Here is a 15,163-nt window from a genome sequence, read left to right as displayed (position 1 = left end):
CAACTGGGAGAAGTGTCACTTCATGGTGCGAGAAGGAAAAGTCTTGGGTCACAAAATCTCTCACAAAGGGATAGAAGTGGACCAAGCCAAGATTGAGGTAATATAAAAGCTACCACCTCCTATGAACGAAAAAGGTATAAGAGGTTTCTTAGGACATGCGGGTTTCTATCGCAGGTTCATAAGAGATTTTTCCAAGATAGCTAAACCCTTAACTACCTTGTTGGTTAAGGACAAAGCTTTCATTTTTGATAAAGAGTGTGTCGTTGCTTTTGAAAGCATAAAAAATAAACTGGTGACGACACTTATTGTCATTGCTCCTGATTGGTCTCTACCTTTTGAGATCATGTGTGATACGAGTGACATTGTAGTAGGAGCGGTTCTTGGGCAACGTAAAGATAAACTGTTGCCTGTCATATATTATGCTAGTCATGTGTTGAACCCTGCACAGATGAATTACGCGACTATCGAAAAGGAGTTGCTAGCTATAGTCTATGCCTTTGATAAATTCAGGCAATATCTGTTGGGTTCTAGAGTCATTGTTTATACTGACCATGTTGCTTTGAAGTATTTATTTGCTAAGCAGGACTCTAAGCTAAGACTGTTGCGATGGATCTTGCTCCTCCAAGAGTTTGATGTAGAAATCCGAGACAAAAGAGGGTGCGAAAATACTGTGGCAGATCACCTCTCCCTGATATCCCCCATAGAGGAGAATGAGGAAAAGCGTCCAATAAAGGATGAGTTTGCTGACGAGCACATCCTTGCTGTTATTGGAGTGCCTTGGTTCGCAGACTACGCGAACTATCTAGTAGGTGGGGTGATTCCGAGTGAACTTGACTCTAACCGTAAGAAAAAGTTTGTTCATGATTGCAGGTTCTATTTGTGGGACGACCCATTCTTGTACAAGAAGGGAATAGACGGGTTGGTCAGAAGATGTGTTCCAGAAGAAGAACAGAGGGATGTGTTGAAAGCTTGTCACGATTCTGACTATGGTGAACACTTTAGTGGTGATAGAACCGCTGCCAAAGTCCTCCAGTCAGGCTTATACTGGCCGACACTTTTCAAAGATGCTCATCAAGTGATCAAAGAGTGCAATAAGTGCCAAAGGATGGGAAACATCTCGAAAAGAAATCAGATGCCGCAAAACCCCATGCTGGAAGTTGAACTCTTTGATGAGTGGGGTATTGATTTTATGGGACCGTTTCCACCGTCATTTGGAAAGAATTGCATTTTGGTGGCGGTGGATTATGTATTCAAGTGGGTAGAAGCAGTCGCTCTACCAACAAATAATGCAAAAGTGGTGGTCATGTTTTTGAAAGAAAACATATTTGTTAGGTTTGGAGTGCTAAGAGCTCTAATAAGTGATGAAGGAACTCACTTCTTAAATCACCTAATGGAGAAGCTACTCTTGAAGTATAATGTAAAACATCGGATAGCCACTCCATACCACCCGCAAACAAGTGGTCAAGTCGAAGTGTCAAATAGGCAGCTGAAACAAATCTTAGAGAAGACGGTTAATGCCTCTCGCAAGGATTGGGCGAGTAAGCTTAATGATACACTTTGGGCATATCGTACTTCTTTCAAAACACCGATTGGTATGTCCCCGTATCAATTGGTATATGGTAAGGCATGTCACCTACCCTTGGAACTTGAACACAAAGCTTTGTGGGCTTCAAAATTCCTTAACTTGGATCTTGTGAAAGCGGGAGAATCCCGAATCCTTCAACTTCATGAGTTGGAAGAATTTAGGAACCGGGCATATGAAAATGCAAAGATCTACAAAGATCAAACGAAGAAATGGCATGATAGAAGAATCCAAAGGAAGGAATTCTGGGAAGGACAGATGGTACTATTGTTTAATTCAAGGATGAAGTTGTTCTCTGGAAAACTGAGATCGAAATGGTCGGGTCTGTTTGTTGTGCACAAGGTATATCCCCATGGAGCAGTCGAAATAAAAAATCCATCCAATGGGGACATTTTTAAAGTGAATGGCCAGAGATTGAAGCATTACAATGTGGGGCAAGCAGTGGGCCAAATTGATGTTGTTCATCTTGTCTGATAAGATGCGCAACCGTCGAGCCAAGCGACGTTAAACGAAGCGCTACGTGGGAGGCAACCCACACTTTTGTATCTAATTATTCTTTTTTTTGGTTGTGTGTTATTTACTTGCAGGTTGAACAGTGTTTGCTAGAGGAATTAAAGATAGCGGTCGTAAAAAGTCTCTGAATAATTCGGGAGCAGAAGCCGGGCACAACTCAAGAAAAGAAACCAAGGAAAATGAAAAATCAGGGGCCTGAAACGGGCGCCCGTGTCAGGATGTGCCAAGGAAGGGTAAAAAGTTGGGTTTCCAGGGGCCTGACACGGTCGCCCATGTCAGGTGACACGACCCGTGTCAGCCCCTGCGTGGAATAAGCTGGAAAAAGCGCGTTTTGGACGGACATGGCCCGTGTCCTTGGGTAGTGTTGCGCTGACACGGTCGCCCGTGTCAGCTAGCGCAGTGGTGATTTTTTTTTGAAAAAATGACCGTTGGAGCCGGGTCCCACCTCCGAAATTCACCATATAAACTCACTTTATCCCCCATTATCTCTTCTTTTACCACATATCCTTCATACTCTTTCACCTCCATCTTTCTTTCTCTCAAAAATTCCTAAACCCTCCATTCTTCTCACTTAAAGCTCTCTACTTTCACCTCATATCTCCATCAATTCTCCGTCTGTCTTCACAAAAGTTCCACCATTCTCCACCCTCAACCTTCCTACGGTAATATTTTCACCTAATCTCTCTTTTCAAATTCTTGTTTCTTTTTGTTGTGTGCAGGTACGAATATGTCTCGCCGAGTCGAAAAAAGCAAAAATATGGCGGAATCATCCCGTCCACGACAAAGGGCGAGAAGAACCCCGAACGAGCATGACATTATGTTCGAGAACCTGGAGCACCAGAAGAGGTATGCGGTTCATTTAAAAAGAAAATTAACCCCCACGAGGTATATGTGTAATGACACTCTGCAGGAATTGAGATTGCAAGCGGAGGTCCACCGTATGTTCCACACCTTAGGGATGCTAGAATTCATGCAGTTGGAAGCGCCTACTTTCGCGCACATTACGCTTGAATTCCTGAGAACCACTGAATGTAAGTTGAAAAATAGGTGGAATGGAACGGAAAAAGAATATTACAGTACGTTGCAATTTCGATTATTTAATACTGATATGGAATTGACTGTGGATGAGTTATAGAGGATCTTAAAACTCCCAATCGTAGGCCCTGGAGCGGTGCCCGATACGTTTGTCTCGGCGGAATTTTGGACCGCCATAACAGGTAACACTAAATATGTTTCCAAAGGGGTAAAGGCATCGGGTATCCATAACCCGTGTTTCAGGTACGCACAGAAGGTGTTGGCATACACCATGTTTGGTCGCGGAGACAGCACCGGTGTTGCCACTAAAAGGGAGTTGTTCTTTTTGTACAGTATGGCATCCCAGACTCCAATCAACGTAGCAACATTTGTAACTGACTACTTAGGAAGAGTTGGTCGCGCTACTTCAGGCGACATTTCTGTTGGCAGCATGATTGCTCAGATTGTCGATCATTTTGGATTTGGTGCTACACTCACTGACTCTCCACAGGTGCCAGGTAAAAACAAATTGGACATGTCCGCCTTGATCCAACAAGGCATGATTGCGGTAAAACAAGATTATTACTCTCTTATGTGCCAAAAAGTCCATGTCCTTGATTTACCTGCTTACGATTTCATCAATATTACTAACAGAGCCAACTGGCTCTATGACTGTCCCGACCTAGAAGAGGGGGACGAAGATTTTTTTGACTCTTTGCCTGCAGATGAACCGATGGAAGGTGCACCGAGCACCTAGGAGCCTTTTTACCAGCAACCTCCAGAACCGACTCAAGCCTCCGGGTCCTACTCCATGCCGCAAGACCAATGGGGCTGGATTCAGGATGAGATCGGTCACCTTCGCACGGAGCAATCCAGGCAAGGTGACGAGCTCACCAGGTTCGGAGTCGAACAATGCCGTCAAGGGACGGTTTTGGATGAGATGAACGCGATGATGCAACGCATGATGTTCCATTATCCGTACCCGCCACCACCTCCACAGTAAATGCTGTAAGTACCCCTCTTATCTTGACATTAAACATTATGGACAATGTTTGGTTCAAGTGGGAGGGGGGGGGGGGGGGGTTTAATTGCTTTATATTTTATTTATTTTTAGCTGTGTATGTGGTGTTACTTTGTGTGTTGTTGTGTGGCTGTTTTATTTTTATTTTTTTAAGTTACAGATGAAAGTGGATTATGCTAGAAAAATGATAGACTAGTGGACAGTGAGGGAAAGATGCAACCCCAGATTTTCTCCCGAGGCAACCTGGAAGATGATACAGCTGAGGAACAAAATGTTGGACGCAATTTGGAAACTCTAGACCGAAAGAGGAAAAGGTAAGCCCAAGCTAAAAAATAAGTTGTCTGTCATAAAGAGTGGTTTGGAGCCTGCAAGCTTATCCAACATGGTGAGATTTCAGCTTAACCAAACACAAAAAGAGCGCATTCAGGTATGACTTTATCTCTCTAATTTTGCGTAAGTTCTACTGATACAGCACAATACAAAAACGCACACTGAGGAACATTGTTTGTTTTCACCCTTTTAGCCTTTCTAGCCATCCTTAATGTTGTATTCATCCGTTGCTAACCCCGTTGAGCCTGTACCCCTTTGTTTGTGTAAACCGTCATGTTAACCATAAGCCAAACACTTCCTACCTTCGCTCAACATGACTGTTGTAGTGTATAATTTGTGCAAAAAGATATTTTTGGGGTGGTAATCCTTAGAAGAAATGTTGGAAAAAGGGCAAGTGCATGAAAAAGAAAAAGAAAAACTGTGTAGAAACATCCGCTTCTACCGAAAAAAAAGAGAAAAAGAAATGAAAAAACAGAGAAATGAAGAATAAGCACTTGCCTTGGAAATAGACTCACGCATTAATGTGATAATCCAAAGAAAAATTCGAGTGAAAAAGAGTCAAGATTGGATGACACCCAATAAAATAATTCTTGCATAAAGAAAAACAACAACATGAATGCCGAGTGGTAAAACCGTTTGTCATCCATTTTCATTGTCTACTCTCCCACCGTACCTAAGCCCCGTTACAACCCTGAAGACCTCTTAAAGTGTGTGAATTGTGTTTGTGTAGTTGACGTAAAATCTATTCAAAAAGTAAGAGTTGATATTGCGTACCTTGATATCGTGAGTGCTAAACACCTTGACCCTGAGAGATTTGGTGAGTAGTGTGAAGAAGTTTGCAGGTAAAAGAACAATTTGAAATGATAAAGCAGTGGAGAAGTTCAAATGGGTGAACTAGAAGCTTAATCGGGAAGGAGAAAGATAAGTTGCGAATAACATCAGTTGTGTTGTGGAGAGAATAGTATCCATGGTTGACCTCCGCGTGTCTCTTACATCACTTGAGGACAAGCAATGAGATAAGTTTGGGGTTGTGATCGATCACCATTTACACTTAGCTTTCATCATCTATCCAGCATTAAATTTTCAAGAATCGGTAACATTTTGCTCTTTATTTTAGTGATTTCTTTAGTTTATTGCATTTTATGAATTTCCGCTTGTTTTATGTTGCATTAGTAGCTTTTCTCTTTTTTTGTCGCATTTTATGCGTTTCTGGGTAGTACTGTTTGGTTTCCAGGTCAAATAACAAGTCTGAAAGTTGCGTACCGGAAGAATGGAGGTCAAAGACTTAATGAAAAGCGGAAAATAGACGAAAACAGGGGGCTGACACGGGTGCCCGTGTCAGCTGACATGGCCCGTGTCAGCATGTGCAGAAATAACCAGTGGAAACCCTGAAAACAGGGGGCTGACACGGGTGCCCGTGTCAGCTGACACGACCCGTGTCAACATGGGACGCAGGATGGACTTACAGAGGAGCCAACACGGGCAGTAGTGTCACTTGACACGGCCCGTGTTGGCCATTTCACCCCATTTGCTGATTTTTTATGATTTAACACCTTTGTACGTCCGGAGGGCGGTTTGGGCATTTCTCAATGTTTTTAGTTGTTTGGAAGCTATTTAGTCTGAATTTTGGGCATAAAGAAAAAGGACTTTTGATCGTAGAAGAAAGAAGACAGAAAGAAGAAGCGAGCTTGCAAAGTGGTTAGAGGATAAGAGAGCTTCAAGATCGGAAGAGATTGAAGATCAACCTTCATCAACAACAAATTTGTAATGTCTCTAATTTGTAATTTACTATCTTTGAACATTATGAGAAGCTAAACCCCCCAATGCTAGGGGGGTGTCCCTGAATTGCTACTATATGAATATTTTGTCTATGTTCGTATAATCATCGATGTTTTCTTAATTCAAATTATTATACAACGCTCTTAATGCTTTATTTTATCGGACAAATGAAATTTTGATCTCTGGTTAAGGTTTAGGTCGGACAAACCTCTTTACTGCTTGTTGTATAATAAAACTCGTGTTTAATCACTTAGGAATGAGGATCAAACTATAGTTACCGTTCATTCTTGATAATTACATAATTCATAACAGCAATTTGAATAACTAAGGAATTAGGATTGAAATTGACTGTTAATGGTTTTCGGCTAAGGAATTAGAGAAAACAACTCTTGAGAAACGGTTTTGAATTATTACAACATAGATGTTATATAATATGGAAGAAGTTTATTACAAAGCAATTCATACATCTGACCCTAGCATGCTTTCTAATCTCGGTTAAACGATTTTATACGCTTTATATTTTTATTTCTCGTTACTGATATTTTCAAAAAAAACTCATCAAACCCCCATATGATATTTTGTTCAATTGAATTATTATAAATATTGGTACTTACTACGCAGTCCTCGAGATCGATACTCGGGATAACTCCCTTTTTATTACTACATTGGTGCAAATAGTACACTTGCTATTTTACCGATCAAGAGGCCCCTTTGGGATTACTGATGTCACATGAGTAGTCGTAGTTGGAATTACTTTTTCCGACCTGGGAGCCCGAGAAGCTGAGGACCTTAGAACCTTTAACATATCTTGGCCTTTTAGGATGTAGTGTGGTGGCTACTCAGGTGTAGACTTGAATTAGTTGTTACTCGATACTACACTTGGACGAGTTTCTCTTGAGAATATTATTAGTTTGAGAGTAGTCATTTAAGTCGGTAATATCCAAAAGATGGAATTATGACTCTGGGAACTTTTTTAGAACATTGTTCTACAGGTGATTATACCCTTAGTAAATACATTGTGGGTTAATTTTTTACCCTTGGCTCCATGCTCGTGACTACGAACCTTTGGACTTTGTTTGTGTGCCTTGTGTGATCTTATTTATGGTTTTTGCATCATGCACTCATTGCATTCATGATAATTTTTCTTAGTTTTCAAGGAACTTAGAGACTCTCTTTGCAAATGATCGCTCGACTTTATGAGTCGAATTGGGGTACAAACTGCAAGTGCACAGTTCTATCGCGTAGTTTTAAAAGATATCGATCCCACAGGGACTTATGAATCGATATACCGTTATCTAAGGTTACTTCGTAAAGCTAAGGCAGGTAATACTTTGATTGTTTGGGGGAAAAGTTAAAACTAAAATAAGATCTAAAATTAATATCTAATAAGCGGATATCGGTATGTAATTCTTCGTAATTAGGGAATCAATTCTTCATTGGTTTCTTGGTTTTAAAATAAATCTTTCCAGTTGACGCTATTGGTTAAAAGTTTTATCTCAAACTCTCGCTCTGTTGAATAAACTATGATTTTATATTAACGTAGCTGTCACTTATAGTTAAGTCAAAAACCACTTTTTGAAAACAATAGAATCCGTAGAAACTCTTTTTAAGAAAACACTAATCGTTTAAACACCCTTATCTCAAACTCTCGCTCTGTTGACTTAGGTTATATAATTAAATTCAAATGCTTAACTCTCGTCCTCACATTCAATCTTTAAAAATACTTTTTGAAAAAGGTTAGAATTTAATTAACTATAAAAATTGCTCTCGCCCTGATCTAGAATTAATGTCCAATTTACACTGTCCAGTCAAAACCTCAAACTCTCGCTCTATTGATTTTAACTTCTTTCTGTCTTTTACTTTCGTACAAAAACTTTGTTATTAAACCTGTAAATTGAGACCGTAAAAAGAGTGATTTTAATTTTAAACTTAATTAAACCAACTTAGTTTTGATTCCTTCAGTACGCTTACTTTACATACCGATACCTAAATAAATCATCTAGACATGCTAAACAGCCTTAAATAAATAACATGCATAAACAGATTCATCGCAGGCAAGCAGTATAAATTAATAGTAAAAACAAGCATATATAAATTCAACAAATAAATAAAGAACCTGAATAATTAAATAGCAGTCTTGAACACTCCACCACAGACCGGTTGGATTTGTTCTTGAGTTCTTCAATCAGGAAGAAAAATAAAGCGAAGGAATAAAAAACTAGATTCTAACGTAAGGTTAGATCCGGTAAAAGGTACACAATAGTTTTCGGTGTAGAAACTATTGTGCGAAAAATTAATTAAGTTCTAGAAAAGAAAATAGAATTGTAAAAGAAATAATATAAAAAATTATAAAAGAAGTACTATAAGGAATATGCTTAAGCTGCTGGAAAAAGAAAAATGCAAAAAAAATGAAAACTGGAAAACTGTCTGGAAGCGTGGGGCCGAGGAAGGGTTTGCAAAGCTGGTATTTATATTGGCACTTTCCGTAACGGTCTTCAGAAGTAGTCCGCGTCAAAGGGTCTTCACGTAACGAAGGTATAGGCGTGGAAATAGGATTCAGCGTGCAAATAGGACTCAACGTCTCTGAAGGCAAAAATGTAGGGGAATGGTGTGACGTCCGTCACACCATGTGTGACGCTCGTAACAGGCACAACGCCTGTGCCTTCTTTGGGCTGGGCTTGGCTTTTGCTATTTGTTTCCAAAAGACTTCTTTTTGCACCTCCTTTTCTTCCTTTTTCTACTTTTGCTTCAAATAGACTACCTGAGATAAATAGAAAGGAAATACCGCGTAATATCTGATAAAATGAAATAAATTAAAGTAAATAATAATATAATTTAATTGAATTAAGTCCTAAAATGTGATATAATTTCATGTTATCAAACTCCCCCATACTTAGATCTTTGCTTGTCCTCAAGCAAAATACAGTATAGAACTTAAAAATTTTAGCCAGATGAAATTTCAAAACACACATCAATTCGTACTAGGTTGCATGTAAACCTTGTTTAGAAGTAACTTGAGTTTAATCTTGACATCAACAACCACCGTCACAACCTCAGATAACCTCACCTTATGCAAACCAGTTCAAGTAATGCCATTACAGCTATACTAGTTCCTTCACTCTTATTTCACCCGTTTTCATTCTAGCGAAATCACATTAAGCCCTTTATCTTTTCGCGCACATAGTGGAGTAACCAGTTAGTGATTCTGATCCCCTTTTAGCTAGAAGTTCTGGTACATAAGTCGGATAACTTCGTTATTCAGTCCATTGCAAATTGCGGGGGATCGGACCGTAGTCCGTCCTACCGAGTTCAGTACCAGATACCTACTGAACCAACTCATAATGGATCTTTATGCTTTTGTATGATCTGCAACCTTTAGATTAAATGATCTGGTAAGGATCACCTAACTTAATTAGTGCATTTCCTGATATGTATATATGTATTTTATTTATGTTACTTTGGGAATCATTCACTTATATTCATCGGCTCTCCACGTAGTTTGCTATTAAGATGGTGCTGACTTCTCGTATAAACTACTCGGGGTTACTATAAAACCAAAAGTTCAAGGGATTGGTATAATAGGTACTCATTCTGATCTGACATGTTGAGGTTCTTAGAGCGTTGTTATGGTAATAATTTTAGTCTTGATTTCACTCAAGTTTTATAAAATAAGCAACCTTTATACTTACTGGGTGTGTTAAATTTCTGTTATTATGGCTCATGAAAATTTGAGGGGAAATAGATAATAGAAAGTTTTCACGCTAGGGACTTAACTTAAAATAAATCTATATTATAATATATATATATATATATATATATATATATATATATATATATATATATATATATATATATATATATATATATATATATATATATATATATATATATATATATATATATTTTATAAGGGAAATAACAATGAAAAGAAAAATACATACTTGAAAAGGAAAATGGAGGATAGAAAGAACATGGTGTTCCCCCCCATACTTGAATAAAACATTGTCCTCAATGTTTGAAGGAAAAGAAATGAAATACAAAAAAGCAAGGAAAAAGAAAAGTTAAGGTTGCCTTCCGCCTCTTGTTCTTGGGCCTGGTGATCACTGACGTAAGTCTAAGTTGTCGAACCTGCTAAACAACTCAGTGAACCGTTGATCGGTTATGGTATTCCTCTCTTCCTGCTGTTGTTGCATTTGGTGCATCATTTGCATCATTTCGAGATTTTGTGCTTGCATACCATCAATAGCATCCATGATGTCGTCGTTGGTTGCAGGCCTTCTTCGTCGACGACGTCGGGAGGATGGGCCAGCTGCAGTATCAGAAGGGTTGAGCAGGACTGATTGTTGTTCAGGAGCGTTATCACCTTGCTCCATTTCTTCGAACTCGTCTGCAGACGGGTTTGTATGCGAAGGCTCGGTAGCTTCGGGAGCATTCAGATCATAGAGGTGGCGGTTGGGATTGGTGACATCGGTTAGGGAAATGTTGGGGAGAACAACGCTTGGGACGGCCTGATTATTCACCATAAGGTAATATTTTCCGCCTACTCGGTTCTTGATTAGGCGGCTGGACCGACAGTAGCCTATATCCATAAATAGGGGAGGTAAAGATTCTAAAGTTTGGAGTCGGTCCCCTAGGTTTAAGCCAAGTGCTACGGTGGTTATTAATCCACCTATTACAAAAGGTTGACGGCCTCTAGCATATAAGGTGCGGATATGATGAAATAGGAAGGAGGCGGCATTTACCTTAGCCTGCGGTTCGAAGACGCATTCGAGGAAGAAGAGTTCCTTTGCGTTGACCTTGCTGTTGTTCGGTCTTCCAAAAACGGTGTTTTGTAGGATACGGATAAAGTACCGTATAGTTGGGTTATGTATATGGGAAACAAGGAGCTCTTCCCAGTTGTTGGCATCTACTCCGGATATTTTCCTAAAGAGGTCGAAAGCAGCAACTGTGCTCCAGTTTAGGTATGGAGGGATTCTGGGGTAGACTTGACCTTCTGTGGGGAATTGTAGCATGGTACTCAATTGGTTTTGGGTTAAGGAGTACTCGGTGTTGAACATACGGAAGGTTGCGGTACCGGTTAAGAATTCGTCCTCACCGGCTGGAGTGTTGTACGCGTATGAACTTAAGAATTCTAAGGTTAGGGATGGGTAGGTGGGTTGATTATGCGTACATAGAAAGGTTAGATCGGCAAGGCGGAGCATCCACTCGATACCTTGAAGTAATCCTAATTGTTGTAAACAAGTTGAATCAGGATACCTGGTAGAGATGACGCCTCGCTGTTGAAAGCGCTCGAATTGCTCCCTTTGATAGTTTTCATCTCCGGATCGGAAGATGATATTTCCGAAATTCTGATTTCCCGCCATACTGATGAATGAATTTAAAGGAGTAATAAAGGAAAGAAATGTATTTGATATTAGAGAGTGGTTTGTGGTGAATGGAGGAGGGTTTTGATGGGTATTTATAGGAAAAGAATTTGGAAGTTGGAAAGGGGGTGGTTGAAAAGTGAATAAATGTGGGTTAATGGGAATAAATGGGGAAGGTAAAAAGTGAAAGGGTGTAACGTTTGTCTCCAACGGTACTGTAACGTTCACCTAGTCAGAAGGGTGTTACGCTCGTCACAGGGGCGTGACGGGCGTAACAGGTACTTGGCATGCCGTCCGTCATAGATTGTGTGACGCTCGTCACACAGTCTTTTTGGCATGGCTTCAGCTAGCGTTCTTCAGAATAACTTGGTAATTTATTATTATTCTTTTATTATTTTATTTTTTTTTGTTTTGCTTCAGATTATTTTATTTTGCTATTTAATTTTCCTGCATGTCATTCTACTTTGCATAATGATGCATAAATATATTATTCTTTAATAAGTCATATAGGCAGCAACAGTAGAGAGCATAATAGATATTACATAATAAAATGAATAAATAGCTTCAATAAAATAATCATAATGTAACAATGGAGAAAAACAAAAATGCGAAAGAGAAACAAATACGAACATAATTTGAAATAACATTAAATAAATAATCTAACTTAAGACTAAATAACTAAGAAGAATAAATTCCATCCATATGCACGATCTCTGGCCGGAGGGGCAAAGGAGTTAACACGGTATAGTAACTCGTGGAACTGGTTTGTCATATTGTTCATGTATCCCAGAAATTCGTGCCTCAAGCTAGTGAATTCTTCTCTGAGGGCATCTTGTTCTGACATCAAAGCTTCCATGGAAGTGTTATAATCAGTTCCGGGCATATGATGTCTAAGGTCGGGTATTGCCGATTCTTCGGTCTGAGCAGGTTGAGGAGGAGGATCAATATCATAATAACCAGATGGTGTCTGAGGATCTGATTCAGCATAAGGAATTTGGTCATCATAAATCTCATAGTCATCACAAATCTCATAGTCCTGGATGGATTCAGTGGATCTAACAGGAGAGGGGGTTTCGTTCAGATTGTAGAGCCAGTTACTGCGGTTGTGAACACTAGTCCTAGGATCGGGCATGGTGAATAGGCAAAGAACTTGGTTATCAATTATAAGCTCAAACTCATCAGACCGAGGTTTGCTATAAACAAAGTGTTGAAGAGGAAGGGTATACTCATAGTAGCAATGCCACAAAAAGGGCTTAAGTCAAGCATAGGCTGACGTAATCCAATAGCATTACCTATCATAGTTATCAAACCGCCTATTCGAATTGGTGCTCGCTCATCTTGGATAAGGTGGTCCAAATTTTCTAACATAAAAGTGGCACCGTTTACTGGACGGTTCTGGGAAGCACAAAATATGATGAAGAGTTCATCACGTGAAACTGTGGTACTGTTTGGCTTCTTCCCAAATAAGGTGTGGGTCAGGATCTTATGGAAATAACGGAAGGCCGGGTTATGTATGTTTCCAGAGAGAAACTCATGTTCCTCGGGATCGTCATTTCCAGTCAAGTTACCCCAAAAGTGTTCAAGTTCTCTATATTCGAAAAGTTCCTCTTGGCTCACTGTGAATGTGTCAAAGGATGTAGGGAAGCCTAAAAGGTTGGCAAAATCTTGAATATTAAATTGGTACTCCATGTTAAACATTCTGAACTGGATAAAACCTCTGCTTATTCCTTTTCCATGGATGGGTAGATAGATCAGAGAACTAAGGAATTCTAGAGTCAGTCTCCGGTAAGTGACAAATTGTCTACGGATAGGAGCGGTTTCCCACCCTATCTGATTCAGCAAATACAGGACACTTTGTCTTAGTCCAAGGGCAGTCATTGCCCAGTCATCAACATACAGGCTAGGTAGCATCTCTCTCGTGGCTAGTTCCTCAAACTTTTGTTTCTGAGCTGTTCCTCTGAATTTGATACCCATACGATCAATTTGTCCCATCAGGTTAGTGTTAGCTAGGGAAAAGAAAAACAAGAGTTTTAGTCAGAATTTGGCCAAATGCCGAAAGAAGAGAAAAGTTTTTAATAAATTAAAATAAATTAAGAATGAATACTAAACAAAAATTAAGAGAATAATTAAGGAAGAAATAGAAAAATAATAATAGAATAAGGAAATAATAAAATATTTGTGGGTTGTCTCCCACTAAGCGCTTTGTTTAATGTCGCAAGCTCGACATAAAAACAATCAATTATAATCTATAATTTCTGGAGGCATTTCGTCTACTCGCAAGACTTGCGAATCTTCATTGTTTTCTGCATAGTGATAATGTTTCAGACGTTGCCCGTTTACGGTAATGGTTCCATAGATTTGCCTTTAATTTCTACTGCTCCACTGGGAAAAACATTGGTGATTTGAAAAGGACCTGACCATCTAGATCGTAGTTTTCCCGGAAATAACTTTAGTCTGGAGTTAAATAAAAGGACTGTATCGCCTTGTTTGAAGATTTTCCTTGATATGCGCTTGTCATGCCATTCTTTTGTTCTTTCTTTGTAGATTCTGGCATTTTCGTAAGCGTCTCTTCTGAGTTCCTCTAATTCGCTTATATCAAGGATTCTCTTTTCACCGGCGGCTTTATAGTTTAAATTTAGATTTTTAATAGCCCAATAGGCTTTATGTTCTAATTCTACCGGGAGGTGACAGGATTTTCCATATATTAGCTTAAATGGGGTCGTCCCTATGGGCGTTTTGTAAGCAGTTCGGTAAGCCCATAAAGCTTCTGGTAATTTCAATGACCAGTCTTTCCTTGAAGTGGCGACTGTTTTCTCTAGTATCTGTTTGATTTCTCTGTTAGATACTTCCACTTGCCCACTGGTTTGAGGGTGGTAAGGTGTCGCTACTCTATGTCTTACGTCATACTTAAGCAGTAGTTTTTCGAGTACTTTGGATATGAAATGCGATCCACCATCACTGACTACTATTCTTGGGACACCAAACCTTGGAAATATTATATTCTTAAAGAGTCTAGTTACTACTCGTGTGTCGTTAGTTGGGGAAGTTATAGCTTCAATCCATTTTGATACGTAGTCAACTGCCACGAGTATGTATTTGTTACCGAAAGAGGATGGAAAAGGTCCCATGAAGTCTATTCCCCACACGTCGAAAATCTCTACTTCCAAAACGCCCTTTTGTGGCATCTCGTCACGTCTAGATATGTTTCCTGTGCGTTGACATCTGTCACATTTTTTAATAGCTGCATGTACATCCTTCCATATACTTGGCCAATAAAAACCGGCTTGTAGGATTTTAGAGCAGGTCTTGGATGTACTTGCGTGTCCACCATAAGGAGCGGATTGACAGTGTTGGATTATATTTTCTACCTCTTCTTCGGGTATACACCGACGGAAAATACCATCGGGGCCTCTTTTAAAAAGTAAGGGGTCATCCCAGTAATAATGTTTTATGTCATAGAAGAATCGTTTCTTCTGTTGGTAGGATAAGGTAGGTGGAACTATTCCGGCAGCTAAATAATTGACGAGGTCAGCGTAACACGGTGTAACAGATATGGCTAAG

Source organism: Lathyrus oleraceus, chromosome 4, assembly GCF_024323335.1.
Source record: "Lathyrus oleraceus cultivar Zhongwan6 chromosome 4, CAAS_Psat_ZW6_1.0, whole genome shotgun sequence".
In the NCBI taxonomy this organism is placed as follows: Eukaryota; Viridiplantae; Streptophyta; class Magnoliopsida; order Fabales; family Fabaceae; genus Lathyrus; species Lathyrus oleraceus.
This window is presented reverse-complemented; position numbering follows the sequence as displayed.